Consider the following 17,181-nt stretch of genomic DNA (forward strand, 5'->3'; position numbering starts at 1 on the left):
GGTAGCATTTACCAGTTTTTTGCTTTTAATGCCTCAGCTGATCAGCACAACTTTTGCTTCAGAAACCTTAGGCCATACAATTCCTCTGTAGCAGTCACCGCCGTATTGAGTATTACATGCTGGCCATTCAAATGAATGTTTGCCATTTAATACATGGACTGGCCATGTCCTACAGAGCAAGTGCTACTGTTTGTAGAGGCTCTCTGCTGTGACTTATAGAGGGGAGTCCCTTTCAGGAGTACCCATATAATACCCATATGCCCAGGGGCGTAACTAGGAAAGACTGGGCCCCATAGCAAACTTTTGACTGGGGCCCCCCCTCCCCTGGGTGTCACACAACCCCCCCCTTGTAGATAGTGCCTTTTTTACAGCCCCCCCTGTAGATAACGCCATACAGCCCCCCTCTGTAGATAGCGCCATACATCCCCCTGTAGAGAACGCCATACAGCCCCCTGTAGATAACGCCATACAGCCCCCCTGTAGATAACGCCATACAGCCCCCCTGTAGATAACGCCATACAGCCCCCTGTAGAGAACGCCATACAGCCCCCCTGTAGAGAACGCCACACAGCCCCCCTGTAGAGAACGCCTTACAGCCCCCCTGTAGAGAACGCCATACAGCCCCCTCTGTAGAGAACGCCATACAGCCCCCCCTGTAGGGAACGCCATACAGCCACCCCCCCCTGTAGGGAACGCCATACAGCGTTCCCCCCCCTGTAGGGAACGCCATACAGCGTCCCCCCTCCAAAAAAAATGCGACCTACTGTGTGTCCTACAAAATACATGTATCCCCTCTCCACAGGATATCCACAGGATAGGGGATACATGAGTGATCGCTGGCAGCGATAGGGAGAACGGGGGACTGAAAGTCCCCTGAAGTTCTCCATGACAAACCTCTGACTTCCGGCGTCTGCGCAGCTCAATAAAAATGAAAGGAGCGCTGGTCACGCATGCCCACAAGCACGACCGGCGCTCCATTAATTTCTACGGAGCTGCCGACACAGACCCCGGAAGTCCGAGGTTTGTGATGGAGAACTTCAGGGGACTTTCAGTCCCCTGTTCTCCCTATCGCTGCCAGCGATCACACATGTATCCCCTATCCTGTGGAGATCCTGTGGAGAGGGGATACATGTCTTTTGCTCTATTTTGCGCCTTCAGGACCAGACACCGTTTAGCCATTTTTAGCATGTGTTAGTTAAATGGCTATAACTTTTTTATTTGTTGGGCTAAGGACGTGATTTTTGCGACGTTTTTTTCGTAGACAATGCAGGTTTCATTTTTTATCGTTTTTATACACACCTTTTTTGCTATTTTAGAATTTTTATTCATAAAGTTTGAAAATAATAGTAAAAAAATAAGCTTTTTTACATTTCAGCTATTTTTTTTTTGGTAATAACATAGTTTTACCCTAAAATAGACCTTTTATTTGTGATCGGCATTGTCTACTGTAAATTTTTATATATTACATGTCTATATTAGGGTAATTGGGTCAGCGCTAGCGTTACAACAATGATTGGCGGGGGGGGGGGGACATTTTTTTTTTTGGGGTGGGTATTTTATGTGTATTTATTATTTACATTTTTTTTACACTTTACTTTATTATTTTTTTATTACTATGGTCTGTCCCCCAAAGGTCAAAGAAGACCTTTGGGGAACTTTATATATATTTTTTCTTTCTTTTACACCATGTTTTTCCACTGTAACTGGAGCTGCACAGCAGCCCCAGTTACAGGGGAAATCAGCCCTCTCATAGTGACGATTGTCACTAATAGGGCTGTGCTGGGTCTAGTAAGACCCAGCAGCAGCCTGCCACTAACGGCACCCGGCGATCATGTGACAAGTCACATGATCACCGGGAGGAATAGAGACAGCGCCGCTGCTGCTGTCTCTATTCCTGTACACAGCGCGCCTTCAGCGCTGTGTACAAGTGATCAGAGAAGACAGAAGCAGCGAAAGCTGCTTCTATCCTCTCCTCAGGGTCCCCGGCAGTCACTGACAGCCGGAGACCCGACATTCAGCTGCCCGATCGCGCGGGCAGCAAGTTAAAACCCGAGCCGTAGAAAGTCTATGGCTCGGGTTTTAAGGACCCTGACCGCTGGCCGTAAAAATACAGCCAGCGGTCGGGAACCAGTTAATGGCAGAGCGGGGAGATACCTCCCTGCTCTGCCGTAGTGTTCAGTGGCGTCCCGCTGTAGCAGCCATAGCGGCTGCTAGCGGAGCCTCCGGCCATGGTGGGGGCCCGTGCCGGCGGGCGACACGGGCCCCCTCATGCCGCGGGCCCCGTAGCAGCCGCTACTGCTGCTACGGCGGTAGTTACGCCACTGCATATGCCCTAATATGTGCCAAAGGTGTTAAATAGTCAACTGAGAACTTTCATTCTGGAAATAACTGGTGTTCAGAGACCACATACTTCACCATTTCTCTCACATGTATCTATGATATATCAAAAGATAATTTTCCCCTGTAAAGAATACCTATGGTTTTAGCTATGTATTTGAACATGTCAGAAAAAAGTCAGAAGATAGCTCTGTTGGGTGTCCATGAGCTTGGACCCCCACAAATTTCTAGAAGAGGACCCCCTGCTCTTCCAAGAACTACTATTTTCTCAAAGATCTACATTTTGCTGGTTGCCCTCGGAAACAGACAGCAGCTTAGCTCCACTCCACCCTGGTGTCATAGGATGTAATTGTATTTGCTTTCCCACAATGCACCGCTCCCTGGTAACAGGAAACCAGCATAATTCTAAACTTGGTTTCCCACTACAGCAATTTACTCATTTTCTGGGAGCCCAACCAATCACAAAAATAAAGGATCGCATGAACGGGGCTGAGATGAAGTAACTGCTCAGTTACTTGAGAGACGCACTGTGTCTGGAAAAACAATATGAAAGGCCCGCTCTGCTATAGGGCTGCGGCCTCTTATATTCAGCTAAATGAGGTTCTGTCTGCATAGAAATAAAATTCATCTGACATTACTTTAGCTACAAATTGATTCAGATTATGCAGTATGAATTACACTTTTAAGGAAACTTATTAGTAACGGGGTGTAAGAGGGGGACTGTAGTAGCAACAGCCAGTCAATATAAGCCATATACAGATCAAGGGATTGGCATCCTGGTGATGACAGAGGGCAGCCAAGATATTGATGATTTTACTTTCGGCTCCTAGTGACTACATTTACACATTAAGACTAGTTGAAATTGAATATAATTTGACTAGAGAGACTATTTAAAATTGACTTAGTGTGAACTTTAGTATAAATGATTTAAAAGATTACTAATATACTTTATAAGGCTACATTGCTCAGTTTTTGTGGTAAAGAGTCTTATTCCCCACAAATATACTATTAAAAATCTTGACTGCATGTTGCTGCCACTAGGGGGCTGATCTGTATGCGGCTTCTATTCAAATCAATAGAAGCCATATACAGCTGTATACAGAAAGGCCTCCATGTGACAGCAATAGAGAAGTGAGATGTGTGAGAGGAACCAGAGCAAAGGTTTTCTACAAAAAATGGATCACTGCACCCTATAAAGTATATGTAAAATAATATCTAAATCATTTATGCTGGAGCGTATATAAACTTCACCCTGCCAATATACACCTAGATTATAAAGACATCAATAGTTTCAGAGAACGTTGTATTTTTGTAAGAAATAGAAGATAAAAACCTGTAGACATCTATGATCTCCTAAAGAGGACTTTTCAGCTCTCCTGATATGTCTGTTTTAGTAAATAATTGAATTTCTCATGAAATAGCATTTCTTGTTGTGCCAATCCTCTGTTATTCCTCCTGGAAATGTATGACTAAATTAACAACTGTCATTCCCCTTGTTAATGGTGCATGTCCCTTCACAATCTGATACTGTCCAATCAGTGCTGACAGAGTCACACTGTGTTGGTACAAACCCTATTGACAGGGGGAAAGGTAATAACAAATTGTCAATTTATTCATACCTTGCCAGGAGGAATAACAGAGAAACAGCACAATGCAGAGTTCTAAGAAAAGATGCCCCAGAATTGTTATTTTATGAGGAGTGCAAGTATTTACTAAAAATAGATGAGACAGGAGAGTGGACTGGTCCTTTTTGAGAAAATATTTGCATTCGCTCAACTTTGGACTGGTATGGCCTCCTAAAGGGCTAGTTTGCCTGTTTCATGTATTTCTCGTCAACTATAACTAGAGGTGATTGAAATGTGACTCTTGATAATTGAAAGTGTTTGCCAATATTAGGTCCATTTCCCATTGTTGAATAGCATTTGCCTAGGTAACCACGATCCTTAACCCAAATTACCAAAAATGACATGATTTGTATGCTAGCAAATGTTTAAAAAACAACAGCTAGGTTAAGCAGCATGTTCACAATAAATCATACATAACATTTTATTATAATGCTCAGATTACACTCATTTTCCTGTATTAACATGTAGGAGATTTTTATAATTCATCTCAATAATGACATCTTGGTAATTGCAATAAACATCTTTCCATCATTTTAAGCAGCATGTTTATATGTGAATTAGAGCAATATTATGAAAATCATTTATAAAAGACAAGAATAAGCCAAAGCAAAACTGTTTATATAAACTCAGTCTATTATAATTTATCATATACAGAGATATCATATGCAATGACCTATAAAGTAAAATTAACTAAATCCGACATTCATGGGACCTGAACATGCCAGATTATCAAACATTCTGAATTATTGCACAATCATAATTCTTCTAATAGCAGAGGACCTGCCGGAATGAAATATGATTATAAAATTTACTTTGAGGAGACTATAAAATGTTTTTTTCTGGTCAGTCTTTTACTTCTGGTGTGACAGTCAAGTAGTACTCGAAGATCTCGTATCCATCTTCACAATCCTCTACAATAGAGCTGACTTTTTATAACAGGGGTGAGGAACGTCTGGCCTGCAGGCTGTATAAGGCCCTGAAAATCATTTGGTCTGGCTCAGATTTGAGGTCAGGTGACTCAGGTCAGGTGACTGGACTGGTCCACTCCCGGGCCTGCATGCACCGACCTCACAGAGACCGCCGACCGCCTCATTCACTAGTAGTGAATGACACTACTTGGCTCTGTCCGCCTGCTCATAATATTTAGAAATTTAGCTGAGGCCTCATGTAGAGTTAGGACCTAAATGCATTTGCAGACCGTCTGCGCAAAACCGCTGAAGACAATAACCAAAATCTTTCACTCTGATATTACTAACCTAGATTAATTTAATAGATTTAATGCTAAAGGTCCTATTACACGGCCCATATCGTTGATCGGCAGTCGTTTTATCCTTTTTTTGGATAAGTATAGGGACGAGCGCTCGTTACTACAATCGCTCGTCCTCCTCATACATTTTCATCATGTCGGCAGCACATCTCTGTTTATACAGGGAGATGCGCTGCCAACAATGATGTTTTTTAGTGCTGCATAAACGAGCAGATCAGCCGATGAACGAGAGTTTGCTCGTTCATCAGCTATTTGTTGCCCTTGTTTACAAAGGGCAAGGATCGGGAAGGAGCGTTCATATGAATGCTCGTTTGCCCAATCATTGGCCCGTGTAATAGGCCCTTATGATATACTGGTCTGCCCCTGCATGGTATAGAATTATGGTGTCAGTCTTTATTGTCATTTTAAGACAAGAATCACACATGCAGATTGTGGTGCAGTTTTCTGTTAGCCAAAGCTAGGAGTCCTATGTTTTGCTAAAAAAAACTGCCTCAAAAACTGCCACAAAATCTACGTGTGATTCCAGCCTAAGAAATATTTTGCTAGTGCCGGAATCTGAAATGTCAGTATTGCAGGACCACTGGTAAGTATTATTATGCCATTGAGATGGGGACAGTAGGACAACTCCATCTCCAGCCTACACAAGTTTTATAATCTAAACATATTCTAAGACTAACAAATTAGCCATATTACTCCAGCTGCCTATACTTTGCTCATGCTTCATAGCCATACTAAAATGTGCTTGCATGTACTGTATCTAAACCAATATTACAATAACTTTATAATCTGTGCTTTTCACATGTCCGGTTGACAGTGGCAAACTCGGATTGGTCTGGTCTGGACCCCTTGGCATTAAAGTTCATGATCCTCTTACCAACCACTAGAACCATGAGACAGTTGGGTCTGGTTAACAAATTGCATTTGAGGAGTACTTACCACTTGTATTTATTTTGCATGCCCTTCAGAAAAAAATTGTGAATGCTGTAACTGACTAAAAAGTTGTAGACGTCCTCTGGCCATGGGCACTGTCTTAAAGAGGCTCTGTCACCAGATTTTGCAACCCCTATCTGCTATTGCAGCAGATCAGCGCTGCAATGTAGATTACAGTAACGTTTTTATTTTTTAAAAACGAGCATTTTTGGCCAAGTTATGACCATTTTTGTATTTATGCAAATGAGGCTTGCAAAAGTCCAAGTGGGCGTGTATTATGTGCGTACATCAGGGCGTTTTTAATACTTTTACTAGCTGGGCGTTCTGATGAGAAGTATCATCCACTTCTCTTCAGAACGCCCAGCTTCTGCCAGATCACGCTGTGACGTCACTCACAGGTCCTGCATCGTGTCAGACGAGCGAGGACACATCGGCACCAGAGGCTACAGTTGATTCTGCAGCAGCATCAGCGTTTGCAGGTAAGTAGCTACATCGACTTACCTGCTAACGCCGATGCTGCTGCAGAATCAACTGATTCTGACCGATAACAGGTAGATCCTGCGTGGACCCGCATTCACTGAACCCCTCATTCCCGCGGACCTGACGGAAACAGGATTTAGCGAACGATAAAGCTGCTCTGTATAGAGAATACAGAGCAGCTGTATCTCAAAAGGTAAAAATCATTTTTAATAAAAACTAATTATAAAGTTGCACCAATCACACTGATTGACCTTTTTATTTAAAAAAAAATCCCTTTCAAAGGTTTGCATCCTTTTCAATCCCTGCTTACTCAGTGTCTATGAGCCCAGAGGGCAGTCTCACTCAATGATTGACAGCCTTCCCTCTATACATTATCATACAGAAATAGCTGTCAATTGCTGAGTGAGACTACCCATTGGACTCCTAAACCCAGAATGACAACAATTGACTTCAATAAATTAGAAGTTATTTTACATTTTTTCCCACAAAACTATAAATCAGTATAAAAATAGTAATGGAGTCTGTTTTCTCTTATTTTAAGTGAAGGTCCAACTTTCAGCCACTTATATTAGGGGATTGCATTATTAGCAATTACCTCATATATAAGTACTAATCAAAGAACTAGTATATCATACAGCTCAACATTTAAATCTCCATTTGTGGAACATTTGAGCCCAGCGCCTGATCTACCCACTAACCCCCACAAAGTTTGTCATAAATGATAAATTTTTAGACACTTTTGCATATGCCACACCCCATTGAGGTCCATTTCACTGTACAATCCAGTGAAAAGTCGGCCAGATGGAAGTTATGGTATATTCTTAATATAGAGAGCAATGGGTTTGTCAAAATGTGTAGACAGCACCTTTGCTTTCTCCATTACAAAATAGAAATGACAGAAATCATGCCTGTATTCTGTCCAGAGTAAAGTCTGCTCTGTTAACTGATTCTACCCCACTCAATAAGTGATGATCCCCTACCTGCTGGCACCACTAGGGGGAGCTTAGGAGCTTACTGCATAATGATTGTTCAATGTTTATACATTGAACAATCATTTAACACTATGGCTATGCAGGGGTTTTAGAGCACTGTATCAGAAAAATGGAGCTACAACCACTATAAAGACATAAGAAATTAGTTTGCGTAGAATGCTGGACTTAAAAATGTTGTTAAAAGGTGGACATTGACTTTAAACTGTCTCTTCATTACTTAATTGTTTCAGCTGCTGCCAGTGGCGTAGCTATAGGGGTCGCAGTGGTCGCAGTTGCGAAGACAGAACATGGCGGGCGCGCTACAAGACACCCCGATGTTCTGTCCTCAATGCCTGAACCGCCGCTCTTCCTGTCAGGAGCGGGGCAATGGCTGTATTACACAGCTGCAGCCCCGCTCTATAACGGCGGAGATCACAGAAACCTCTCCTCTCCGCCGCTATTCTCCTGAATGCTGCGATCAAAGCTGACTGCAGCATTCAGGGGAAAATGAGAAGGGGGATGCCCCTGGATCGCGTCACAGGGAATTCCTGTGACGCAATTGAGGGCCATACCATATATGGGCAGACAGCCCAGAGTCCATTGAAGGACCCCAGTGCTGTCTGACCATATTTCCTGATTTTAGGGCATACTTAGGTATGTCCAAACAACTATCTGTACACAGGCTAATGTACTGGGATATAGATATATGCCAGTACATTAAAGTTTAAAAAATAAAGTAAAAACAAAAGTAAAAACAGTAATGTTAAATTAAAAAAAATACACATACGCCTTTTTTACAATAAGCATTAAAATAAGTCTTAATACATAAAATATACATATAATCGGTATTGGCGCGGCCGTAATAACCTACACAACAATTTTTTTGCATCATTTATGATGTGTACGCTGTAAAAAATAAAATAAAAACTGCTTTCTATCACTTATTGTGGGGCACGAGGTGCGATGATGAATTTAACCTCCATGTGCCTCACATTAAGGGCTCATTTACACGAGCGTGTGCATTTTGCGCACGCAAAAACCGCTGCGTTTTTCTGTTTGCAAACATACTTTTGACTGCTGTTGCGCGAATCACGCGTGTCCCACGGCAGTGCTTCCGTGTGGTGCGTGTGATTTTCACGCAGCCATTGACTTCAATGGGTGCGTGATGCGCGTACAGCGCACAAAGATAGGACATGTCGTGAGTTTTTTTCAGCGGACTCACGCTGAGCAAAACTCACGGACTGTCTGCATGCCCCCATAGACTAATATAGGTTCGTACGACACGCGTGAAAAGCACGCGCGTCACACGCACGTATATCACGCTCGTGTAAACGAGCCCTAACAGTAATTAACCCCATCATGTACCTTACACATTAACCCATTATGACTGAGAAACATGATGGGGTTAATTATTATTAATGTGAGGCACATTCAAAATTCATCATTACACCTCGTGCCTCACATCAGAAAACAAAATAACTTTTTTTATTACTGTTGGCAAAGTAAATGAAGTATCGGTATCGTAGTGCAAATTTTGGTATCGTGACATCCCTACACTGTGGGTTGCGTTCCCCTTGGGGGTTCGTGTGAAGACCTCCGGGGGGTCGCGAGTCACTCACCGAGGTCCCGGTTCGAATCAATGCTGGAGCAAGGAGCTGACATCTCCTTGATCCAGCATTCCCTGTGCCCTGAACGGCTCGACGCAGGCTGGCGGGATGTAGCGACATCAGCCTGTCTGCGCCGAGTCACTCATAGTACACACCGGAGGAGGCGAAGGATCCTCCACCCGACGTGGGAACGGGGATAGGTAAGTAATTATGTTATTTTTCTATTCTGATATTGCGGGGGGGGGGGGGCATTATACTACATGGGGGCTGATAAGGTAGGGGGCATTATACTGTATGGGGAGCATTAGACGGTATGGGGCTGTTATGGGGGGGGCATTATACTGTATGGGGGCTGATATTGCGGGGGGCATTATACTGCATGGGGGCTGATAAGATGGGGGCATTATACTGCATGGGGGCTGATATGGGGGAATCATACTGTATGGGGGGCTGATATGGGGAGCATTATACGGTATGGGGCTGTTATGGGGGGGCATTATACGTTATGGGGCATTATACTGTGTGGGGGCATTATACTATGGGGGCTATTGGGCAAGGCGTCTGGGCATAGGCGCGCGCAGGGGTCTGATGCTGATGGTGGTGTTTGGGAGTGGTAGGGGGGCCCAAGCTGAATTCTTGCACCCGGGCCCATGAGTCTTTAGCTACGCCCCTGGCTGCTGCCTACGTGTTATCAGCCTAGGAGTAACCAGGAATCACATATTGTAATGACAAATGTATTTATTTACATATACATGTGCGATTGTGTATGTATCAATGACTCACAATTACAGTTTTTAAAAAATTGCTATTATTGATATGGTTCTTCATAGTATCTAAAAAATATATCTGACTTCCTATTATTTTCATACTATGTATATAACTACTTACATGACAGCAAATATGTAATCCAAATTACGCATCCCAGTTGCGTGTTCATAAGTTTTCGGCTTTAGGTGTATTTTCATCTGACATCATGTGTGAAGAAAATTTCTTATACCTCAGAAGGTCATTTTTGGTGACTATCCACCAGTATATATAGTACTTTCTTTAGATCTAAATATATCCCTATTCATATAGCAAACCTCTGTCAAAATCGGCAAAAATGTTTGCCGTAGCATATACAGTAGGTCAAAATACCAACATTTTGGTGATAACTCATTTTATTGTAAACCCCCACAGAGAAGAACAGGTGACTCTTTTCGGGAAAGGCTATTTTCACACCTGTGTTGAGTCTTTCTATTGTTCTGCTCTGTCGGAGAAGCAGAACAAGGGAAAATCGGAAACGACTCTACCGTTCATGTGATAAACACACACCTGTGGTGGGATCGTTAATAGACACAGCTCTGATACACATCTGTAACCGCAATCAGTCCTGCACCTGTGTGTCCATCACATGACAATGGACAGAATCTTATCCACTAATAGTAAATAATAAATGTTCCTACTGAATAACAACCAGCAGAGATCTTGAAAACTGGGAGGAATTATTACAGAAAGTATATTGGAAAATTGTCTAACTTTTAATTATACAAAACATAACATTAATTTGCTGAAACCTGACAAGCCTTCTAGAAAAATTACAGAAAACAGTCAGGTGTGACCTTTTAGCTTGCCTTGTTCATGAATTTGACACACGCTGCACGAGGGAGAGATACTGTGGCACCTCTCATACAGTGCGCCAATATTAATACATCTCCCTCATTGTGCGTAGAGAACTTCATATTCACCTATTGACTACTAGCAAATATCTAGATTTAGGCCCTATTCACACGACAGGGATTCCCGGCCGTGTGATGGCCGTTTTTTGAACTGCCGTCACACAGCCACAGTAGGAACAATAGACCCCAAATGGGGCTATTCACATGGTAAACCGGGCCGTCAAACAATGGAGCATGCCCTATTTTCGGCCGTTCTCCCGGCCGTACGGCTCCCATAGAAGTCTATGGGGCCGTGTAAAGCACAGCTGTCACTCGGATGTGATCCGAGTGATGGCTGAACTTTCTGCCGCTCGCCCTCTTCCCCTCCTCACAGTATGAAGTGCATGTGAGGAGGAGGGTATTTTTTTGTTCCCTGTAGGAGCGGAATCCCTAATCCCCGGCCACAGCATTTCCGAAGCTGTGGCTGGGGATTCCACTCCAGGAGAAGTCCCTAACTTCACTCTCCATATATGGACAGTCACGTCAGGGACTTCTGAAGCGGAATCCCCGGAGTCCTGGAATGGTCCCCTACAGTGGCGCTATCTACAGGAAGGTAGGGGGTGCCATCTATGGTGGGGGGGGCTATGTAAAAGGGTGCTGTGTAGCACTACCTACAGGGGGGCTGTGGTGCACTACCTATAGGGAGGCTATGTGGCATTACCTACAGGGGGCTGTGTGGCATTAGCTACAGGGGGCTGTGTAGCATTATCTCCAGGTGGCTGTATGGCACTACCTACAGGGGGGCATTGTGGCACTACCTACAAGGGGGCTGTGCGGCACTACCAACAAGATGGGCTGTGTGGCACTAACTACAGGGGGGCTGTATGGCACTAACTACAGTGGGCTGTGTGGCACTAACTACAGGGGGGCTGTGTGGCACTACCTACAACAGGGCAGTGTGGCACTACCTACATGGGGGCTGTGTGGCACTACCTACAACAGGGGCTGTGTGGCACTAACTACAGGGGGATGTGTGGCACTAAATACAGAGGGTTGTGTGGCACTACCAACAAGGGGGCTGTGTGGCACTACATACAAGCGGGGCTGTGTTTCACTAACTACAGGGGGCTGTGTGGCACTACCTACAGGGGGGCTGTGTGGCACTACCTACAGGGGGGGCTGTGTGGCACTACGCATAGGGTGCTGTGTGGCACTACCTACAGGGGGGCTATGGCAGTATATACAGAGGGCAGTGAGTGGCATTATCTACAGAGCGAAGTGTGTGGCAAAAAATGTACAAATCAAATTCATGTGTTTTTAAAATGGACAGGGAAAAAAACTGATGCAAAACGGATCTAAATCGGCCGCTAAAAAGGGAAACACGGCCCGGAACAGAAACAAAACAGATTCAAAACAGCCGTTTGTGTCGTGTGAATAGAGCTTTACAGCCATATTACTTCTCAGTCTTGCATGGGGCATAACTGTGCCTCTGTATCCCTCTAAACTTCATACAGAGGCATACAGATTTTTTTTTCTGTGCAAAAAATCGTTGCATGCTACATTGGATGCAGTATGAACTGAGGTACTCCAGCAGAACCTTTGCATTTAGGGGAGACTATCTGCCACATACCTCACAAAATGAAGCAAGGTGCGGCAGCACACGTAGGCTGTACGGATTCATAGTATGAGTTGCAGGAGCCTCCATATGCCACCGAATAGCTCCGCCGTTTGCATGAGCCCGAAACTTGTTTTCCAGCCATTAACTTGTATAACATGTCAACCAGATGTATCATGAAAGTGTTATTGAGGAGAATCTGGATTTTGGGATCCCTACTTCACTGATATGTCATAAAAGTATAAAGCTGGAAAATACTTTTTACCCCGCCACAGCCATTTTTCATTTTTTCATTTTCTTTTTTTTCCTCTGCGCCTTCTAAAAGCCATTGATTTTTTATTTTTCCATCGTCATAGCCATATGAGGACTTTTTTGTTAGAAATTAGTTGTCATTTTTTATTTAACATAACATACACTATAATGTTCGGGGATACATTTAAAAGTTATTTAGTGGGGTTGATTGGAAAAATAACACCAGTTTCTCCATTGTTTTTTGGGATATTATTTTACGACGTTCACTGAGCAGTAAAAATGATATGCAGGTCAATACGATTCCATCGATAACATCGTTTACTACTTTTACAAAATAAAAACTATTTGTAATAACAATGTTCTTTGCGTCGCCATTTTTTATTTGTCCGTCGATGGAATTGTGTGAGTTCTTGTTTTTTGGGGGTCGAGCTGTAGTTTTTATTGCTTTCATTTTGGTGTGCATATGAATTTTTATTATTTTTTTATTCCATGTTTTTGGGGAAGTAAATGACCAAAAAACAGCAATTCTGATATTTATTTATTTGTATAGCCTTCACCCTGCATGCTCAGTAATGTTATATTGTAATAGTTTGGACTTTTACGAATGCGATGGTACTAATTATGTTTACATTTTATTGTTTATATTACTTTAGGAAAATAATCGGAGGTTCCTGTTTTTTAGTTTGACAATTTTTTTTGTATATTACTAAAAAAAAAAAATTTGGCCCCTAGGACAGTGATCTCCATCGACTGGGCCGTGGACCATTACCGGGCCGTGGATCATTTGGTATTGGGCCGCGGTATCTGTCCCGGTGGCTGCAGGGAATTCCGGCCGAAAAACCTAACCAAGTTGTAGTGCAGTTTTTCTCCTGGAATGTCCGCTGCGGAAAACTTCTGTGCATTCATCAGGCCTGCTAGCCGACCAGCCTCCGGGGATGACTGTTATCACAGGAGATTGCGGCAGCCTATGATTGGCTGCAGCGGTGGTCACATGGTATAAAGCATCATCCCAGGAGGCCGGCCCTCTGATCCAGGAAAATCCGCCACAAATCAGCAGCCTTTACGCATATACAATTGACATGCAGCAGAATAAAACTGCGCTGCATGTCAATTTCTGAGCGTCTTTTCTGCTCACTATTTACGCAGCGTGTGGATGAGATTTGTTCTGTCTCATCCACTTTACTGCTACTATATTATGCCGTGGATCTTCTGCAACTAATTCCGTTGTGGAAAATCCGTAGTATTTACGTAGTATTACTAGTATTACGTAGTACTTGGTGTGAAGTGACTCTAAACCCCCGAAACAACACCCCCCCCGCGCCATGTCAGTGGAAAAATTGTCTTGCATGAAACTGATCCATGGTTAAAAAATGTTTGGGGACCGCTGCCCTAGGGGACTTGGACATGAGATTGTTAGATCGCTTGTACAATACTTATGTATCACGTCGTGGGAGCTAATGGGGTGACAGAGGGGCCCTTTTATTGACTTCGGCATCTAAGCGGTTAAACAGCTAGGATCATCTCTGATCCTGGATGTTAGAGCAAGGTGTCAGCTGTAATATACAACACCTGCCGCATATGGAGCGGACTCAGCCTGTGAGGCCGTTCCAAACGCCACAACTCCCGACTATGATATACATGTACGTCAAATGTTGGGAAGGGGTTAAAGTATTTATACTACCGAGTTCATTTTCTACATAAAACAATGCATAAAAAATCTGTATGCAATTGGTTGGGCATAATAAAATAACAAAATATTAGGGTTCATGCATACTGGCACAGAGCCTTTACAACAGAGACGTGCAGCCTCCAGTCGTACAGTCTCCATCCGATCACGTGTGTACAGAGATTTTCTCCCCTATGAACAATACTTCAGAGGGGAATATCTTTGTACATACGGAGTCCGATGGAACGTGTAATCCGACAGAAAAAAAACTCTGCTTGAAATCGGAGGAATACAGAAGTTTTTTTCTGTTAAAATACGACACAAAATGAACATTTGTAATACGGTCGTGTGAATGAGCCTTTACTCACATTACTTCTTGTTACAATCCCTTCTTCTAATGGATCTCAACTGGCCATGTGAACATATCCATTAGTAGATAAATGCCTTTGGTGTAATTATCTAGCAATTATTTATCCATCATGAAAAAAAAATTAGTGTTATAATGAATTCATAATATAATCTCATGAACAACCTATCAAAGCTTGAATAAAAAACAACCTCGTAAATAGTTAAAATAATTAATATCCAAATTTGCTAAGTAGTTAGTGAAATAAATTTACATTAAATACACCAAATCATAAAAATGTATTATTGAAATACCATCTCTTTCGTTTTCTAAATTTATCCCTATCTGACATTCAAAAAATTACATTTATTTTATGTTTCCAATAATTTCATCTAATTTCCTGAAGCAGCTATAAAAAACCCTCAAAAAAATATGTTTGACAAGAAGCAAAAATATACAAATCACGGGTTTCCGCATCAAAATTGATATGAACCTGGCAAAATGGATGTCGTTTGTATTGATGTTCCTGGGCCAGATGTCAAGTCTCTGTGCCTCACTATATGACATGAAATGCAATCCAACACCAGTCAAATTCTAAAGCTTTGAAAACAAATGGTTTTAAATAAAAATTAACTTTTCACTTTAAACAGTTTTTTTTCTGTAGCAATAAATTCATTTTTTAGCATAAAGCAATGGCTAAGCTTGTGCAACTGAATTTTCCCACTATTTGTTAAATGCAATCTGCGACTTCCTTAACAGTAAATACGCCATCATACTAATCCCTCTATTACTTAGCACAATTTATTTCATTTCATTGACGTTGTAACAACATTTTCCAAACATATATACTGTGGAGCACAAAAACCAGAGACACATGATGGTTAACAAACAAGCCTACGGCCATTTTCACGCGGCAGTATTTTAATCAGTATTTTGCATCAGTATTAGGAAGCCAAACCAGGAGTTGGTCCAAAACACGGAAGCGGTACAAATATTTTTTTCATTATGCTTTTTTTCTGTGTCTGTATGTTCCATTCCTGGTTTTGAATACTGATGCAAAATATTGACCAGAATACTGCCGTGTGAAATTGGCCCTAGTCTGGATTCACACAAGCAGTTTTTGCTGCAGTTTCTGGTGCAGTTTTCCTTAGCCAAAGCCGTCCTGGTCCATAAAGTAAGAAAAAGTATAAAGGCTTATAGTTCTCTCTTTTACATCTACTCCTGCGTTTAGCTCAAACTGCGCCAAAAACAGCATTCAAAACTGCACATGTGAATCCAGCCTTACTAGTCCGTTTACATTTTCTCCATCTTTTCTGCAATGGAGAAAGTCGCACATAAATATATCTCTAGGAGTTTACCACATCTAATGATCTCACAAGTACTTTAAGCATGCTTAAAAAGAAAAATCTAAATTTTAAGGTTTTCAGGCCTACAATTATGTTAGACTTTAGATATATTATAAAATCTAACATGAGATAGGGAGACAACAAAAATGGCCAACGCAAACAAGTCACCAATCACAATTGCCATTTCTCTTTGGTTAATTTTATTATTAAATGTTGAAATAACTTTAAATACAAAATGTCTCCTGCACCAAACCATCCAATCATAGACTTGCTTTCATTATCTATCATACCCATATGGAAGCTTTTTGCTGATTGGCTACTTTAGGTCTGTATATATTTAGTACTGTAAAGCAAAGTTAGGGCAGTAAATTAAGTCCTACTCTATTAATACTGTTACGTAAAGCAACATACGAACAGTATTGTAGAATCTATATGTAAAATATAGTTTATACAGATAAATCGCATAAAGAAATGAATTATATAAAGAAAAATAAATAAGTATTAAACTCTAATGTGCTCACTCTACGCTAGCATTAGATACTATATAGGAATTTTTGCTAAAATAAATTTGAAAAATAATTGTTAAAGTTAATAATTGTGTTCAAATATAAAAATAGTAACTTTTGCTATGTTTTTATGTATGTTTTAAGTCAAGTAGAAGTTGCAAGAGGGAAGCCCTGTACTTACATACAGCCTGGATGAGCCCTGGTATCTCCAGATGTAGGCACCACTGGAAGTTTGGAAGTGTAATTAAGCCTGATGTCTTTCTCGTGGCTATTTATCAGTCTCTGTGCATATACTCAGGCTCCAGACACTCTGCAGAGCCCACTGCTTCATCAGCCCTCTCTATAATCTCACACACCAACTTCCCACACAGCCCTCCCTCAGGGTCACTGCAAGGGCAGCGAAACAGACATAAATCAAATAATAAGTGGATGGTTGGGGACAGAGGCTACAGGGACCTAAGCGTCACACATTCCCATAGTCCCTTTTGCTAAGAATGAAGAAATAGATATGCTCTTTTACCCAATTGTTGCAAAACTTCAACCCACATGCTAAAACATTCAACGTTTTATAAAGGGATAATGGATAAAAAGCGTTG

General features: G+C 42.0%; 1 protein-coding gene across 2 annotated transcripts in view; it reads right to left on the reverse strand.

Moving 5' to 3' along the window:
• The window catches only part of LOC142743239 (bile acid receptor-like), an 81,907-nt gene extending 64,998 nt beyond the window's left edge, over positions 1-16,909 (reverse strand). For both annotated transcript variants that reach the window (XM_075853809.1, XM_075853808.1), the window contains exon 1: positions 16,767-16,909. The gene's annotated coding sequence lies outside the window, so the exon portion shown is untranslated. The remainder of the gene's footprint in view (positions 1-16,766) is intronic.
• Positions 16,910-17,181: the final 272 nt, after the last annotated feature.

Source organism: Rhinoderma darwinii, chromosome 2 (assembly GCF_050947455.1).
Source record: "Rhinoderma darwinii isolate aRhiDar2 chromosome 2, aRhiDar2.hap1, whole genome shotgun sequence".
Classification (NCBI taxonomy): domain Eukaryota; kingdom Metazoa; phylum Chordata; class Amphibia; order Anura; family Rhinodermatidae; genus Rhinoderma; species Rhinoderma darwinii.